The sequence below is a fragment of the Amblyomma mixtum genome, chromosome 10 (genome assembly GCF_055824585.1).
Source record: "Amblyomma mixtum isolate Tamu chromosome 10, ASM5582458v1, whole genome shotgun sequence".
Taxonomy (NCBI): Eukaryota; Metazoa; Arthropoda; class Arachnida; order Ixodida; family Ixodidae; genus Amblyomma; species Amblyomma mixtum.
In genome coordinates, this window is record NC_143021.1 from 42,780,722 (window position 1) to 42,800,060 (window position 19,339).

The window sequence follows — 19,339 nt, forward strand, 5'->3', positions numbered from 1 at the left end:
ATGCAGGCTGCGACTCTATGACGTATGACATGCATGCCTGAACCAAGCGATTAGCGTCACAAAAGCAAAAATTGGCGATGAAAAACACTCAACTGCATCGCACGTGGCAACTGGTTGGTCATGGGGGGCGCCGCAGAGAACGGCTCCGGAAATTTCGACCACCTGGGGTTCTTTAGAGTGCACCGATATCGCGCACAGTACACGAGCCTCTAGAATTTCGCCTCCATCGAAATTCGACCGCCGCAGCCGGGATCGAACCCGCGTATTTCGAGTCAGCAGCCGAGCGCCGTAACCACGTGACGACTGTCATTGCGATCATGATCATAATATCTATACACGTACATAAATGTACGATGTGCCGTGAGAAACAAACCCTCTCAGAAGCAATGCGCCAACAAGATTTGCCGGGATAGTGCGTTCACCCTGATGAAGGAACACACAAACACACAGGACATTTAGAAGCGCTTCCCTTCGTGTACGTGTGTGTTACTTAATATTACCCCAACCCTTACACGCAGTTACACCTTGCAATGCGCCGCTGAGTTAATCAAAAGACAACTGCTGACAGATGCCTACAGACAAGTTAGATAAAGGGGCGACACACGAGGCGTGCTCATTGTCCTCACTCTTGACAAGTTCACAAGTAAATATTAGCTGACAACTAACATGAAAGGGAAAAAAGGACAGAATGTATACTTACGCAAGCAGTGCCTCCTGGTTCCCCTCGGTGACTCACGCGTGCCGCCACCAAACTTCAAAAAGCTTGAAGAAATAAAAATTCACAAGCGCGCGCTTTGCTGCCAAACGTCCAAACGAAATGACCACAAGCTATGGATTGGGATTGGCTTGGAACGCACGTGGGAGCGAGAGCGGATGCCTACGTTTATGCTTAAAGCGGTGGATAAATACACGTTTAGTTTCGAAAAATTTCTTTGAAGCTTAGTGTTGACAACACCGCCAAGAATAATTTTTATCAATTTTTTTACACTTCAATTTATTAATGAGCAAAACATCTTATTTTACGCGACAGCTAAGATGGAATGGCATGGCTACTTTTGACTACTTTCAGCTCAAGTTTTGGCTCCTTTTAAAATGTTCCCAACGGCAACCCTGCCCGCGAGTCATGCCGCGAGTGCTCGCGCTTGTTTTTCTTTTGTGGTGTGGAGGTGTTGGTCGTACTGCCTGTCTGCTGTCCCTTTGTGCGGCTGTTGCGGTCCTCGTCTTTCACCGCATAGCTTCTGCATTTCGCCATGAATGCAAAGCAACGCAAGTACCGTATCGTTGAAAAAGAATACCGTGAGATCTTGCAAGATCTCGGTATTTCACAACGGCCGGTCGCATCTACGTCTTCAAGCTTGGATCAAGGCGGCAGGAAACGATCGCACTCCGAAACATCAGTCGACGTACGCACCAACTCTTGCTACCGTCCGAAGCAACCACGCGACGCAGAAGCGAAGTGCGCGCTGAAGACGCGTGATTGAAATCTATGACCGTAATCAATATGAAGACGATTAACCGATAGCGATTAATACGTCCCTATCGAAAAATCTCGTATATATGTGTCATATGTGTCTGGTTCATACGAGATTATGGAATATCTCGTATGATTATGGAATATCTCGTATGTGTCATATGACACATATGTGTCTGGTTTACAATTTTTGGGAAAGGAAAGGGAAGGGCTGGGGTGGAATTATAAGGCAATTAACAATAAAATAGCTTCCATTGAAGTTAGTAAACTAAAGAATGTAAAAAAAAATCGGACGCGAAAAAAAAACTACGCGCCGTTCCGGATTCGAACCACTGACCTAGAGATCTACAGTTCACTACACTACCCACTACACCACTGCTGGCTTTTTTTTTCCGCCATTACACCACTGCTGGCATGGCGAAACTGCGTTACATTTCGATGACAAGACTTATGCTATGCTTCCCACTACAATAGAATTCGACGGTTAGGTGCGAGGACAAATGTTTATTTTTAAGGTATAAGGAGCTGAACTACAGCCGATTGCACTTCCACTGATATTGTGGATCTTGATGTGCTCTGTGATAAGCACTGAAAGATCTGATATTTGTATGTATTTTAATTTTCACAGCGCCTGCACCATTGATCGTAGTACTCTCATTGCGCACATATTGTTAACTAGAGTCGGAGCTCTTGCATGAAAATACCTGGCGTTATTAGCTCAACTAAGCCCAGAAGGCAACATTTGCCTTCTGGCTGAACGTTTGTCCAAGCACATTGGAAACGCCTAACGTCATACTGTTTGGATAGGCGCGGTTTACAACAGGAGGGCACAAGCAGAGAATCAAGTAGAAAAATATTTGAAACAGGCCAAGAGTTTTTTTTATGCGTTGGTTGGGCACTTGTTAATCGCTTGTTCATCCCTTCTTTTCCGCGTGTTTCAAACAGCAAGGCCCACTCTATGAGTGGCACTCATCAGCGGCTATGTGTTTCGCACGAGATTGATGTAAGCTGATACGGTGCATATCGGAGCTCTTGTGTACGCACGAGTGTCGCGTGTCAGTTAAGGTATGCCACATATGTAATCCATACAAGTGACCTTTCCGTAGCGCGTGAACTACTATATATGCAGCAGATGTGTTCATCTGTGACATTTGTGACGCGTATGAGCTCGTACGCAGCCTATACGCGTTCATACGAGACACATTAATTGTGACACACATGAACTCGTATGAAGTGTATGTGCTGATACGAGGCGCATTTGTCGACACATGGCTCATATGGTGCCCATATGAGTCAAACGAGGCACATATGAACTCGTATGAAGCCTATATGTGTTCATATGAGGCACATATACTGACACATATAACTCATATGGGCTGCATACGAGGCAAAGGGAGAGAACGAGTACCGTGGAGGCGCAATGCCTTCGCATTCTTCCAATTCGAGTTCCCGCAGACGATGTAACGTTTTTTTCTTAAGCTATATGTATCTCTTATATAAGCGCATGGTCAGCGCTGTCCTATCATGGAGCAAACGCACGTTACTGTTTACCCACTCCTGCTTTAATGGAGTGCTCGACACGTTGCGCCATGCATATATGTTTTGGTGCTGTTCTGCAGGTATACCGCATTAACTGCGACGCCCAAGCACATCAAGGTACAGCGTATTTAACGTTAGAGTCGAGAAGTTATTTTTATAAAATGCTATTTATAGTTTTTGAAATTCAGGCCTGAAAATCGGTGCTGCATATATGTTTCTCCGACTCGCATTCTTTCATTGCACAACTGGACTTTTTACATTTACACAGAACGAAGACCACAACCTTAAAGGGGGAAATAATCGCATGCATGCATGCAACTTTGCATATTTTAGTTTAAAAAACTGAGATTTAAAAAATCTCACAGGAGGTTATGCGGGTTTTTACGAAGATATCATTATCTACGCCCCGAACTATATATGCTTATAAATAATTAACAATGTGCGAGCAATATATATATATATCGCGCCTATCGCCGCAATTGATAAAAACTAAGAAGTCACAATAGCAACTGCATGATGCTCCATAGCAGTCGGCACTTCAAAGTTGCGTTGCCTATTGCAGGAATTGGCCAGCTTCTAAATATGGCAAAGTCAATGCAGGGGAAACATTCGAGAAAGTGGTCCAATACTGCCAACTTCTAAAAATGGCTGAGCCAAGGCGGGTGAAACGTCCGAGAAATTGGTCCAATACTACCAACTTCTAAAAATGGCTGAGCCAAGGCGGGGAAAACGTCTGAGAAACTGGTCCAATACTGCCAACTTCTAAAAATGGCTGAGCCAAGGCTGGGAGAACGTCTGAGAAACTGGTCCAATACTGCCAACTTCTAAAAATGGCTGAGCCAAGGCTGGGAGAACAGAGGCAACGCGGGGCCTTCACAGGGCTGTCGTTTGCCAACTCAGATCCTACATTGGACCGCTGTCATGTGCTGCTTGGGAAGAGTGTGAATCAAGTAACCGCAGTGTTGTGAGCAGTAGAGAACACCAGCACGCGCCACTTCCTGCTCACCGAATACATCTTTTATAAGGTAGGCGTCGCTGGACACAGATGGCGACACTATGCGACGGTTGACAAGTATGCAGATTGCGATGAGCGCTGCCGACTTTCACCATCTACACTTTTGGAAAAAAACTTTGCCTGTACATGGCAGAACATGAAAATGGATGCACATCGCTGCCTGAACTGCCAACTTGCCCAGAATGTATAGCTTCTAAAATGCATACCTGCGAGTACCGGGACAATGAGAAGAGCATGAGCAAGAGTGTGAATCAAGTAACCGCAGTGGCAGCTTTTTCCCTGGCTGTCCTCGCAACACCCAGTTGCGGAAATAAACCTTCAAACCTTCAAACCTTGTGAGCAGTAGAAAACACCAGCACGCGCCACTTCCTGCTCACCGAATACATCCTTTAAAAGGTAGGAAATTCTCAAGAACGAGTGAAGCGGAAGCCATCGATGGGGAAGAAATGAACCTCAGATGTATGGAGTCTTGCACTGTTGGTTTCAGATCGTACTAGAAACAGCGCTAGCAGAGGGCGACGAAAGAAATCAACAGAGGTTATGTGCCGAGCATGGCACGATCCTGACAGAAGCATCATAGTTCACAGGGAACGATTCCGGAAATCCTCAAGAACGAGTGAAGCGGAAGCCATCGATGGAGAAGAAATGAACCTCAGATGTGTGGAGTCTTGCACTGTTGGTTTCAGATCGTACTAGAAACAGCGCTAGCACAGGGCGACGAAAGAACTCAACAGAGGTTATGTGCCGAGCATGGCACGATCTTGACAGAAGCATCATAGTTCACAGGGAACTATTCCGGAAATCCTCAAGAACGAGTGAAGGGGAAGCCATCGATGGGGAAGAAATGAACCTCAGAAGTGTGGAGTTTTGCACTGTTGGTTTCAGATCGTACTTGAAACAGCGCTAGCACACGGCGACGAAAGAACTCAACAGAGGTTATGTGCCGAGCATGGCACGATCTTGACAGAAGCATGATAGTTCACAGGGAACGATTCCGGAAATCCTCAAGAACGAGTGAAGCGGAAGCCATCAATGGAGAAGAAATGCACCTCAGAACTGTGGACTCTTGCACTGTTGGTTTCAGACCGTACTAGAAACAGCGTTAGCACAGGGCGACGAAAGAACTCAACAGACTTTATGTGCCGAGCATGCCACGATCCTGACAGAAGCATCATAGTTCACAGGGAACGATTCCGGAAATCCTCAAGAACGAGTGAAGCGGAAGCCATCGATGGAGAAGAAATGAACCTCAGATGTGTGGAGTCTTGCACTGTTGGTTTCAGATCGTACTAGAAACAGCGCTAGCAGAGGGCGACGAAAGAACTCAACAGAGGTTATGTGCCGAGCATGGCACGATCCTGACAGAAGCATCATAGTTCACAGGGAACGATTCCGGAAATCCTCAAGAACGAGTGAAGCGGAAGCCATCGATGGAGAAGAAATGAACCTCAGAAGTGTGGAGTCTTGCACTGTTGGTTTCAGATCGTACTAGAAACAGCGCTAGCAGAGGGCGACGAAAGAACTCAACAGAGGTTATGTGCCGAGCATGGCACGATCCTGACAGACGCATCATAGTTCACAGGGAACGATTCCGGAAATCCTCAAGAACGAGTGAAGCGGAAGCCATCGATGGAGAAGAAATGAACCTCAGAAGTGTGGAGTCTTGCACTGTTGGTTTCAGATCGTACTAGAAACAGCGCTAGCAGAGGGCGACGAAAGAACTCAACAGAGGTTATGTGCCGAGCATGGCACGATCCTGACAGAAGCATGATAGTTCACAGGGAACGATTCCGGAAATCCTCAAGAACGAGCGAAGCGGAAGCCATCGAAGGAGAAGAAATGAACCTCAGAAGTGTGGAGTCTTGCACTGTTGGTTTCAGATCGTACTAGAAACAGCGCTAGCAGAGGGCGACGAAAGAACTCAACAGAGTTTATGTGCCGAGCATGGCACGATCCTGACAGAAGCATCATAGTCCACAGGGAACGATTCCGGAAATCCTCAAGAACAATTGAAGCGGAAGCCATCAATGGAGAAGAAATGCACCTCAGAAGTGTGGACTCTTGCACATTTGGTTTCACATCGTACTAGAAACAGCGCTAGCACAGGGCGACGTAAAAACTCAACAGAGGTTATGTGCCGAGCATGGCACGATCCTGACAGAAGCATCATAGTTCACAGGGAAGGATTACGGAAATCCTCAAGAACGAGTGAAGCGGAAGCCATCCATGGAGAAGAAATGAACCTCAGAAGTGTGGACTCTTGCACTGTTGGTTTCAGACCGTACTAGAAACAGCGCTAGCACAGGGGACGAAAGAACTCAACAGACTTTATGTGCCGAGCATGCCACGATCCTGACAGAAGCATCATAGTTCACAGGGAACGATTCCGGAAATCCTCAAGAACGAGTGAAGCGGAAGCCATCGATGGAGAAGAAATGAACCTCAGATGTGTGGAGTCTTGCACTGTTGGTTTCAGATCGTACTAGAAACAGCGCTAGCAGAGGGCGACGAAAGAACTCAACAGAGGTTATGTGCCGAGCATGGCACGATCCTGACAGAAGCATCATAGTTCACAGGGAACGATTCCGGAAATCCTCAAGAACGAGTGAAGCGGAAGCCATCGATGGAGAAGAAATGAACCTCAGAAGTGTGGAGTCTTGCACTGTTGGTTTCAGATCGTACTAGAAACAGCGCTAGCAGAGGGCGACGAAAGAACTCAACAGAGGTTATGTGCCGAGCATGGCACGATCCTGACAGACGCATCATAGTTCACAGGGAACGATTCCGGAAATCCTCAAGAACGAGTGAAGCGGAAGCCATCGATGGAGAAGAAATGAAACTCAGAAGTGTGGAGTCTTGCACTGTTGGCTTCAGATCGTACTAGAAACAGCGCTAGCAGAGGGCGACGAAAGAACTCAACAGAGGTTATGTGCCGAGCATGGCACGATCCTGACAGAAGCATCATAGTTCACAGGGAACGATTCCGGAAATCCTCAAGAACGAGCGAAGCGGAAGCCATCGATGGAGAAGAAATGAACCTCAGAAGTGTGGAGTCTTGCACTGTTGGTTTCAGATCGTACTAGAAACAGCGCTAGCAGAGGGCGACGAAAGAACTCAACAGAGTTTATGTGCCGAGCATGGCACTATCCTGACAGAAGCATCATAGTTCACAGGGAACGATTCCGGAAATCCTCAAGAACAATTGAAGCGGAAGCCATCAATGGAGAAGCAATGCACCTCAGAAGTGTGGACTCTTGCACATTTGGTTTCACATCGTACTAGAAACAGCGCTAGCACAGGGCGACGTAACAACTCAACAGAGGTTATGTGCCGAGCATGGCACGATCCTGACAGAAGCATCATAGTTCACAGGGAACGATTCCGGAAATCCTCAAGAACGACTGAAGCGGAAGCCATCAATGGAGAAGAAATGCACCTCAGAAGTGTGGGCTCTTGCATTGTTGGTTTCAGATCGTACTAGAAACAGCGCTAGCACAGGGCGACGAAAGAACTCAACAGAGGTTATGTGCCGAGCACGGCACGGTCCTGACAGAAGCATCATAGTTAACAGGGAACGATTCCGGAAATCCTCAAGAACGAGTGAAGCGGAAGCCATCAATGGAGAAGAAATGCACCTCAGAAGTGTGGGCTCTTGCACTGTTGGTTTCAGATCGTACTAGAAACAGCGCTAGCACAGGGCGACGAAAGAACTCAACAGAGGTTATGTGCCGAGCATGGCACTATCCTGACAGCAGCATCATAGTTCACAGGGAACGATTCGGGAAAGCCTCAAGAACGAGTGAAGCGGAAGCCATCGATGGAGAAGAAATGCACCTCAGAAGTGTGGACTCTTGCACTGTTGGTTTCAGATCGTACTAGAAACAGCGCTAGCACAGGGCGACGAAAGAACTCAACAGAGGTTATGTGCCGAGCATGGCACGATGCTGACAGTAGCATCATAGTTCACAGGGAACGATTCCGGAAAGCCTCAAGAACGAGTGAAGCGGAAGCCATCGATGGAGAAGAAATGCACCTCAGAAGTGTGGACTCTTGCACTGTTGGTTTCAGATCGTACTAGAAACAGCGCTAGCACAGGGCGACGAAAGAACTCAACAGAGGTTATGTGCCGAGCATGGCACGATGCTGACAGTAGCATCATAGTTCACAGGGAACGATTCCGGAAATCCTCAAGAACAAGTGAAGCGGAAGCCATCAATGGAGAAGAAATGCACCTCAGAACTGTGGACTCTTGCACTGTTGGTTTCAGACCGTACTAGAAACAGCGTTAGCACAGGGCGACGAAAGAACTCAACAGACTTTATGTGCCGAGCATGCCACGATCCTGACAGAAGCATCATAGTTCACAGGGAACGATTCCGGAAATCCTCAAGAACGAGTGAAGCGGAAGCCATCGATGGAGAAGAAATGAACCTCAGATGTGTGGAGTCTTGCACTGTTGGTTTCAGATCGTACTAGAAACAGCGCTAGCAGAGGGCGACGAAAGAACTCAACAGAGGTTATGTGCCGAGCATGGCACGATCCTGACAGAAGCATCATAGTTCACAGGGAACGATTCCGGAAATCCTCAAGAACGAGTGAAGCGGAAGCCATCGATGGAGAAGAAATGAACCTCAGAAGTGTGGAGTCTTGCACTGTTGGTTTCAGATCGTACTAGAAACAGCGCTAGCAGAGGGCGACGAAAGAACTCAACAGAGGTTATGTGCCGAGCATGGCACGATCCTGACAGACGCATCATAGTTCACAGGGAACGATTCCGGAAATCCTCAAGAACGAGTGAAGCGGAAGCCATCGATGGAGAAGAAATGAACCTCAGAAGTGTGGAGTCTTGCACTGTTGGTTTCAGATCGTACTAGAAACAGCGCTAGCAGAGGGCAACGAAAGAACTCAACAGAGGTTATGTGCCGAGCATGGCACGATCCTGACAGAAGCATGATAGTTCACAGGGAACGATTCCGGAAATCCTCAAGAACGAGCGAAGCGGAAGCCATCGAAGGAAAAGAAATGAACCTCAGAAGTGTGGAGTCTTGCACTGTTGGTTTCAGATCGTACTAGAAACAGCGCTAGCAGAGGGCGACGAAAGAACTCAACAGAGTTTATGTGCCGAGCATGGCACGATCCTGACAGAAGCATCATAGTTCACAGGGAACGATTCCGGAAATCCTCAAGAACAATTGAAGCGGAAGCCATCAATGGAGAAGAAATGCACCTCAGAAGTGTGGACTCTTGCACATTTGGTTTCACATCGTACTAGAAACAGCGCTAGCACAGGGCGACGTAAAAACTCAACAGAGGTTATGTGCCGAGCACGGCACGGTCCTGACAGAAGCATCATAGTTAACAGGGAACGATTCCGGAAATCCTCAAGAACGAGTGAAGCGGAAGCCATCAATGGAGAAGAAATGCACCTCAGAAGTGTGGGCTCTTGCACTGTTGGTTTCAGATCGTACTAGAAACAGCGCTAGCACAGGGCGACGAAAGAACTCAACAGAGGTTATGTGCCGAGCATGGCACTATCCTGACAGCAGCATCATAGTTCACAGGGAACGATTCGGGAAAGCCTCAAGAACGAGTGAAGCGGAAGCCATCGATGGAGAAGAAATGCACCTCAGAAGTGTGGACTCTTGCACTGTTGGTTTCAGATCGTACTAGAAACAGCGCTAGCACAGGGCGACGAAAGAACTCAACAGAGGTTATGTGCCGAGCATGGCACGATGCTGACAGTAGCATCATAGTTCACAGGGAACGATTCCGGAAAGCCTCAAGAACGAGTGAAGCGGAAGCCATCGATGGAGAAGAAATGCACCTCAGAAGTGTGGACTCTTGCACTGTTGGTTTCAGATCGTACTAGAAACAGCGCTAGCACAGGGCGACGAAAGAACTCAACAGAGGTTATGTGCCGAGCATGGCACGATGCTGACAGTAGCATCATAGTTCACAGGGAACGATTCCGGAAATCCTCAAGAACAAGTGAAGCGGAAGCCATCAATGGAGAAGAAATGCACCTCAGAACTGTGGACTCTTGCACTGTTGGTTTCAGACCGTACTAGAAACAGCGTTAGCACAGGGCGACGAAAGAACTCAACAGACTTTATGTGCCGAGCATGCCACGATCCTGACAGAAGCATCATAGTTCACAGGGAACGATTCCGGAAATCCTCAAGAACGAGTGAAGCGGAAGCCATCGATGGAGAAGAAATGAACCTCAGATGTGTGGAGTCTTGCACTGTTGGTTTCAGATCGTACTAGAAACAGCGCTAGCAGAGGGCGACGAAAGAACTCAACAGAGGTTATGTGCCGAGCATGGCACGATCCTGACAGAAGCATCATAGTTCACAGGGAACGATTCCGGAAATCCTCAAGAACGAGTGAAGCGGAAGCCATCGATGGAGAAGAAATGAACCTCAGAAGTGTGGAGTCTTGCACTGTTGGTTTCAGATCGTACTAGAAACAGCGCTAGCAGAGGGCGACGAAAGAACTCAACAGAGGTTATGTGCCGAGCATGGCACGATCCTGACAGACGCATCATAGTTCACAGGGAACGATTCCGGAAATCCTCAAGAACGAGTGAAGCGGAAGCCATCGATGGAGAAGAAATGAACCTCAGAAGTGTGGAGTCTTGCACTGTTGGTTTCAGATCGTACTAGAAACAGCGCTAGCAGAGGGCGACGAAAGAACTCAACAGAGGTTATGTGCCGAGCATGGCACGATCCTGACAGAAGCATGATAGTTCACAGGGAACGATTCCGGAAATCCTCAAGAACGAGCGAAGCGGAAGCCATCGAAGGAGAAGAAATGAACCTCAGAAGTGTGGAGTCTTGCACTGTTGGTTTCAGATCGTACTAGAAACAGCGCTAGCAGAGGGCGACGAAAGAACTCAACAGAGTTTATGTGCCGAGCATGGCACGATCCTGACAGAAGCATCATAGTTCACAGGGAACGATTCCGGAAATCCTCAAGAACAATTGAAGCGGAAGCCATCAATGGAGAAGAAATGCACCTCAGAAGTGTGGACTCTTGCACATTTGGTTTCACATCGTACTAGAAACAGCGCTAGCACAGGGCGACGTAAAAACTCAACAGAGGTTATGTGCCGAGCATGGCACGATCCTGACAGAAGCATCATAGTTCACAGGGAAGGATTACGGAAATCCTCAAGAACGAGTGAAGCGGAAGCCATCCATGGAGAAGAAATGAACCTCAGAAGTGTGGACTCTTGCACTGTTGGTTTCAGACCGTACTAGAAACAGCGCTAGCACAGGGGACGAAAGAACTCAACAGACTTTATGTGCCGAGCATGCCACGATCCTGACAGAAGCATCATAGTTCACAGGGAACGATTCCGGAAATCCTCAAGAAAGAGTGAAGCGGAAGCCATCGATGGAGAAGAAATGAACCTCAGATGTGTGGAGTCTTGCACTGTTGGTTTCAGATCGTACTAGAAACAGCGCTAGCAGAGGGCGACGAAAGAACTCAACAGAGGTTATGTGCCGAGCATGGCACGATCCTGACAGAAGCATCATAGTTCACAGGGAACGATTCCGGAAATCCTCAAGAACGAGTGAAGCGGAAGCCATCGATGGAGAAGAAATGAACCTCAGAAGTGTGGAGTCTTGCACTGTTGGTTTCAGATCGTACTAGAAACAGCGCTAGCAGAGGGCGACGAAAGAACTCAACAGAGGTTATGTGCCGAGCATGGCACGATCCTGACAGACGCATCATAGTTCACAGGGAACGATTCCGGAAATCCTCAAGAACGAGTGAAGCGGAAGCCATCGATGGAGAAGAAATGAAACTCAGAAGTGCGGAGTCTTGCACTGTTGGCTTCAGATCGTACTAGAAACAGCGCTAGCAGAGGGCGACGAAAGAACTCAACAGAGGTTATGTGCCGAGCATGGCACGATCCTGACAGAAGCATCATAGTTCACAGGGAACGATTCCGGAAATCCTCAAGAACGAGCGAAGCGGAAGCCATCGATGGAGAAGAAATGAACCTCAGAAGTGTGGAGTCTTGCACTGTTGGTTTCAGATCGTACTAGAAACAGCGCTAGCAGAGGGCGACGAAAGAACTCAACAGAGTTTATGTGCCGAGCATGGCACTATCCTGACAGAAGCATCATAGTTCACAGGGAACGATTCCGGAAATCCTCAAGAACAATTGAAGCGGAAGCCATCAATGGAGAAGCAATGCACCTCAGAAGTGTGGACTCTTGCACATTTGGTTTCACATCGTACTAGAAACAGCGCTAGCACAGGGCGACGTAACAACTCAACAGAGGTTATGTGCCGAGCATGGCACGATCCTGACAGAAGCATCATAGTTCACAGGGAACGATTCCGGAAATCCTCAAGAACGACTGAAGCGGAAGCCATCAATGGAGAAGAAATGCACCTCAGAAGTGTGGGCTCTTGCATTGTTGGTTTCAGATCGTACTAGAAACAGCGCTAGCACAGGGCGACGAAAGAACTCAACAGAGGTTATGTGCCGAGCACGGCACGGTCCTGACAGAAGCATCATAGTTAACAGGGAACGATTCCGGAAATCCTCAAGAACGAGTGAAGCGGAAGCCATCAATGGAGAAGAAATGCACCTCAGAAGTGTGGGCTCTTGCACTGTTGGTTTCAGATCGTACTAGAAACAGCGCTAGCACAGGGCGACGAAAGAACTCAACAGAGGTTATGTGCCGAGCATGGCACTATCCTGACAGCAGCATCATAGTTCACAGGGAACGATTCGGGAAAGCCTCAAGAACGAGTGAAGCGGAAGCCATCGATGGAGAAGAAATGCACCTCAGAAGTGTGGACTCTTGCACTGTTGGTTTCAGATCGTACTAGAAACAGCGCTAGCACAGGGCGACGAAAGAACTCAACAGAGGTTATGTGCCGAGCATGGCACGATGCTGACAGTAGCATCATAGTTCACAGGGAACGATTCCGGAAATCCTCAAGAACAAGTGAAGCGGAAGCCATCAATGGAGAAGAAATGCACCTCAGAAGTGCGGACTCTTGCACATTTGGTTTCACATCGTACTAGAAACAGCGCTAGCACAGGGCGACGTAACAACTCAACAGAGGTTATGTGCCGAGCATGGCACGATCCTGACTGAAGCATCATAGTTCACAGGGAACGATTCCGGAAATCCTCAAGAACGAGTGAAGCGGAAGCCATCAATGGACAAGAAATGCACCTCAGAAGTGTGGACTCTTGCACTGTTGGTTTCAGATCGTACTAGAAACAGCGCTAGCACAGGGCGACGTAAGAACTCAACAGAGGTTATGTGCCGAGCATGGCACGATCCTGACAGAAGCATCATAGTTCACAGGAAACGATTCTGGAAATCCTCAAGAACGAGTGAAGCGGAAGCCATCGGTGGAGAAGAAATGAACCTCAGAAGTGTGGACTCTTGCACTGTTGGTTTCAGATCATACTAGAAACAGCGCTAGCACAGGGCGACGAAAGAACTCAACAGAGGTTATGTGCCGAGCATGCCACGATCCTGACAGAGCATCATAGTTCACAGGGAACGATTCCGGAAATCCTCAAGAACGAGTGAAGCGGAAGCCATCGATGGAGAAGAAATGAACCTCAGATGTGTGGAGTCTTGCACTGTTGGTTTCAGATCGTACTAGAAACAGCGCTAGCACAGGGCGACGAAAGAACTCAACAGAGGTTATGTGCCGAGCATGGCACGATCTTGACAGAAGCATCATAGTTCACAGGGAACGATTCCGGAAATCCTCAAGAACGGGTGAAGCGGAAGCCATCGATGGAGAAGAAATGAACCTCAGATGTGTGGAGTCTTGCACTGTTGGTTTCAGATCGTACTAGAAACAGCGCTAGCACAGGGCGACGAAAGAACTCAACAGAGGTTGTGCCGAGCATGGCACGATCTTGACAGAAGCATCATAGTTCACAGGGAACGATTCCGGAAATCCTCACGAACGAGTGAAGCGGAAGCCTTCGATGGAGAAGAAATGAACCTCAGAAGTGTGGAGTCTTGCACTGTTGGTTTCAGATCGTACTAGAAACAGCGCTAGCACAGGGCGTCGAAAGAACTCAACAGAGGTTATGTGCCGAGCATGGCACGATCCTGACAGAATCATCATAGTTCACAGGGAACGATTCCGGAAATCCTCAAGAACGAGTGAAGGGGAAGCCATCGATGGAGAAGAAATGAAACTCAGAAGTGTGGAGTCTTGCACTGTTGGTTTCAGATCGTGGTAGAAACAGCGCTAGCACAGGGGGACGAAAGAACTCAACAGAGGTTATGTGCGGAGCATGGCACGATCCTGACAGAAGCATCATAGTTCAGAGGGAACGATTCCGGAAATCCTCAAGAACGAGTGAAGCGGAAGCCATCGATGGAGAAGAAATGAACCTCAGATGTGTGGAGTCTTGCACTGTTGGCTTTAGATCGTACTAGAAACAGCGCTAGCAGAGGGCGACGAAGGAACTCAACAGAGGTTATGTGCGGAGCATGGCACGATCCTGACACAAGCATCATAGTTCACAGGGAACGATTCCGGAAAGCCACAAGAACGAGTGAAGCGGAAGCCATCGATGGAGAAGAAATGCACCTCAGAAGTGTGGACTCTTGCACTGTTGGTTTCAGATCGTACTAGAAACAGCGCTAGCACAGGGCGGCGAAAGAACTAAACAGAGGTTATGTGCCGAGCATGGCACTATCCTGACAGAAGCATCATAGTTCACAGGGAACGATTCCGGAAAGCCACAAGAACGAGTGAAGCGGAAGCCATCGATGGAGAAGAAATGCACCTCAGAAGTGTGGACTCTTGCACTGTTGGTTTCAGATCGTACTAGAAACAGCGCTAGCACAGGGCGACGAAAGAACTCAACAGAGGTTATGTGCCGAGCATGGCACTATCCTGGCAGAAGCATCATAGTTCACAGGGAACGATTCCGGAAATCCTCAAGAACGAGTGAACCGGAAGCCAACGATGGAGAAGAAATGAACCTCAGAAGTGTGCAGTCTTGCACGTTTGGTTTCAGATCGTACTAGAAACAGCGCTAGCAGAGGGCGACGAAAGAACTCAACAGAGGTTATGTGCCGAGCATGGCACGATCCTGACAGAAGCATCATAGTTCACAGGGAACGATTCCGGAAATCCTCAAGAACGAGTGAAGCGGAAGCCATCGATGGAGAAGAAATGAACCTCAGAAGTGTGGAGTCTTGCACTGTTGGTTTCAGATCGTACTAGAAACAGCGATAGCAGAGGGCGACGAAAGAACTCAACAGAGTTTATGTGCCGAGCATGGCACGATCCTGACAGAAGCATCATAGTTCACAGGGAACGATTCAGGAAATCCTCAAGAACAAGTGAAGTGGAAGCCATCAATGGAGAAGAAATGCACCTCAGAAGTGTGGACTCTTGCACATTTGGTTTCACATCGTACTAGAAACAGCGCTAGCACAGGGCGACGTAACAACTCAACAGAGGTTATGTGCCGAGCATGGCACGATCCTGACAGAAGCATCATAGTTCACAGGGAAGGATTACGGAAATCCTCAAGAACGAGTGAAGCGGAAGCCATCGATGGAGAAGAAATGAACCTCAGAAGTGTGGACTCTTGCACTGTTGGTTTCAGACCGTACTAGAAACAGCGCTAGCACAGGGGACGAAAGAACTCAACAGAGGTTATGTGCCGAGCATGCCACGATCCTGACAGAAGCATCATATTTCACAGGGAACGATTCCGGAAATCCTCAAGAACGAGTGAAGCGGAAGCCATCGATGGAGAAGAAATGCACCTCCGAAGTGTGGAGTCTTGCACTGTTGGTTTCAGATCGTGCTAGAAACAGCGCTAGCACAGAGTGACGAAAGAACTCAACAGAGGTTATGTGCCGAGCATGGCACGATCCTGACAGAAGCATCATAGTTCACAGGGAACGATTCCGGAATTCCTCAAGAACGAGTGAAGCGGAAGCCATCGATGGAGAAGAAATGAACCTCAGAAGTTTGGAGTCTTGCACTGTTGGTGTCAGATCGTACTAGAAACAGCGCTAGCACAGGGCGACGAAAGAACTCTACAGAGGTTATGTGCCGAGCATGGCACGATCCTGACAGAAGCATCATAGTTCACAGGGAACGATTCCGGAATTCCTCACGAACGAGTGAAGCGGAAGCCATCGATGGAGAAGAAATGAACCTCAGAAGTGTGGAGTCTTGCACTGTTGGTTTCAGATCGTACTAGAAACAGCGATAGCAGAGGGCGACGAAAGAACTCAACAGAGTTTATGTGCCGAGCATGGCACGATCCTGACAGAAGCATCATAGTTCACAGGGAACGATTCAGGAAATCCTCAAGAACAAGTGAAGTGGAAGCCATCAATGGAGAAGAAATGCACCTCAGAAGTGTGGACTCTTGCACATTTGGTTTCACATCGTACTAGAAACAGCGCTAGCACAGGGCGACGTAACAACTCAACAGAGGTTATGTGCCGAGCATGGCACGATCCTGACAGAAGCATCATAGTTCACAGGGAAGGATTACGGAAATCCTCAAGAACGAGTGAAGCGGAAGCCATCGATGGAGAAGAAATGAACCTCAGAAGTGTGGACTCTTGCACTGTTGGTTTCAGACCGTACTAGAAAAAGCGCTAGCACAGGGGACGAAAGAACTCAACAGAGGTTATGTGCCGAGCATGCCACGATCCTGACAGAAGCATCATATTTCACAGGGAACGATTCCGGAAATCCTCAAGAACGAGTGAAGCGGAAGCCATCGATGGAGAAGAAATGAAACTCAGAAGTGTGGAGTCTTGCACTGTTTATTTCAGATCGTACTAGAAACAGCGCTAGCACAGGGCGACGAAAGAACTCAGCAGAGGTTATGTGCCCAGCATGGCACGATCCTGACAGAAGGATCATAGTTCACAGGGAGCGATTCCGGAAATCCTCAAGAACGAGTGAAGCGGAAGCCATCGATGGAGAAGAAATGAATCTCAGAAGAGTGGAGTCTTGCACTCTTGGTTTCAGATCGTACTAGAAACAGCGCTAGCACAGGGCGACGAAAGAACTCAACAGAGGTTATGTGCCGAGCACGGCACGATCCTGACAGAAGCATCATAGTTAACAGGGAACGATTCCGGAAATCCTGAAGAACGAGTGAAGCGGAAGCCATCAATGGAGAAGAAATGCACCTCAGAAGTGTGGGCTCTTGCACTGTTGGTTTCAGATCGTACTAGAAACAGCGCTAGCACAGGGCGACGAAAGAACTCAACAGAGGTTATGTGCCGAGCATGGCACTATCCTGACAGCAGCATCATAGTTCACAGGGAACGATTCGGGAAAGCCTCAAGAACGAGTGAAGCGGAAGCCATCGATGGAGAAGAAATGCACCTCAGAAGTGTGGACTCTTGCACTGTTGGTTTCAGATCGTACTAGAAACAGCGCTAGCACAGGGCGACGAAAGAACTCAACAGAGGTTATGTGCGGAGCATGGCACTATCCTGACAGAAGCATCATAGTTCACAGGGAACGATTCCGGAAATCCTCAAGAACGAGTGAACCGGAAGCCAATGATGGAGAAGAAATGAACCTCAGAAGTGTGGAGTCTTGCACTGTTGGTTTCAGATCGTACTAGAAACAGCGCTAGCACAGGGCGACGAAAGAACTGAACAGAGGTTATGTGCCGAGCATGGCACGATCCTGAGAGAAGCATCATAGTTCACAGGGAACGATTCCGGAAATTTTCAAGAACGAGTGAAGCGGAAGCCATCGATGGAGAAGGAATGCACCTCCGAAGTGTGGAGTCTTGCACTGTTGGTTTCAGATCGTGCTAGAAACAGCGCTAGCACAGAGTGACGAAAGAACTCAACAGAGGTTATGTGCCGAGCATGGCACGATCCTGACAGAAGCATCATAGTTCACAGGGAACGATTCCGGAATTCCTCAAGAACGACTGAAGGGGAAGCCATCGATGGAGAAGAAATGAACCTCAGAAGTGTGGAGTCTTGCACTGTTGGTGTCAGATCGTACTAGAAACAGCGCTAGCACAGGGCGACGAAAGAACTCTACAGAGGTTATGTGCCGAGCATGGCACGATCCTGACAGAAGCATCATAGTTCACAGGGAACGATTCCGGAATTCCTCACGAACGAGTGAAGCGGAAGCCATCGATGGAGAAGAAATGAACCTCAGAAGTGTGGAGTCTTGCACTGTTGGTTTCAGATCGTACTAGAAACAGCGCTAGCACAGGGCGACTAAAGAACTCAACAGAGGTTATGTAACGAGCATGCCACAATCCTGACAGAAGCATCATTGTTCACAGGGAACGATTCCGGAAATCCTCAAGAACGAGTGAAGCGGAAGCCATCAATTGAGAAGAAATGCACCTCAGAAGTGTGGACTCTTGCACTGTTGGTTTCAGATCGTACTAGAAACAGCGCTGGCACAGGGCGACGAAAGAACTCAACAGAGGTTATGTGCCGAGCATGGCACTATCCTGACAGAAGCATCACAGTTCACAGGGAACGATTTCGGAAAGCCTCAAGAACGAGTGAAGCGGAAGCCATCGATGGAGAAGAAATGCACCTCTGAAGTGTGGAGTCTTGCACTGTTGGTTTCAGATCGTACTAGAAACAGCGCTAGCACAGGGCGACGAAAGAACTCAACAGAGGTTATGTGCCGAGCGTGATACTATCCTGACAGAAGCATCATAGTTCACAGGGAACGATTCCGAAAATCCTCAAGAACGAGTGAAGCGGAAGCCATCGATGGAGAAGAAATGAAACTCAGAAATGTGGAGTCTTGCACTGTTGGTTTCAGATCGTGCTAGAAACAGCGCTAGCACAGGGCGACGAAAGAACTCAACAGAGGTTATGTGCCGAGCATGGCACGATCCTGACAGAAGTATCATAGTTCACAGGGAACGATTCCGGAAATCCTCAAGAACGAGTGAAGCGGAAGCCATCGATGGAGAAGAAATGCACCTCAGAAGTGTGGAGTCTTGCACTGTTGGTTTCAGATCGTACTAGAACCAGCGCTAGCACAGGGCGACGAAAGAACTCAACAGAGGTTATGTGCCGAGCATGGCACGATCCTGACAGAAGCATCATAGTTCACAGGGAACGATTCCGGAATTCCTCAAGAACGAGTGAAGCGGAAGCCATCGCTGGAGAAGAAATGAACCTCAGAAGTGTGGAGTCTTGCACCGTTGGTTTCAGATCGTACTAGAAACAGCGCTAGCACAGGGCGACGAAAGAACTCAACAGAGGTTATGTGCCGAGCATGCCACGATCCTGACAGAAGCATCATAGTTCACAGGGAACGAT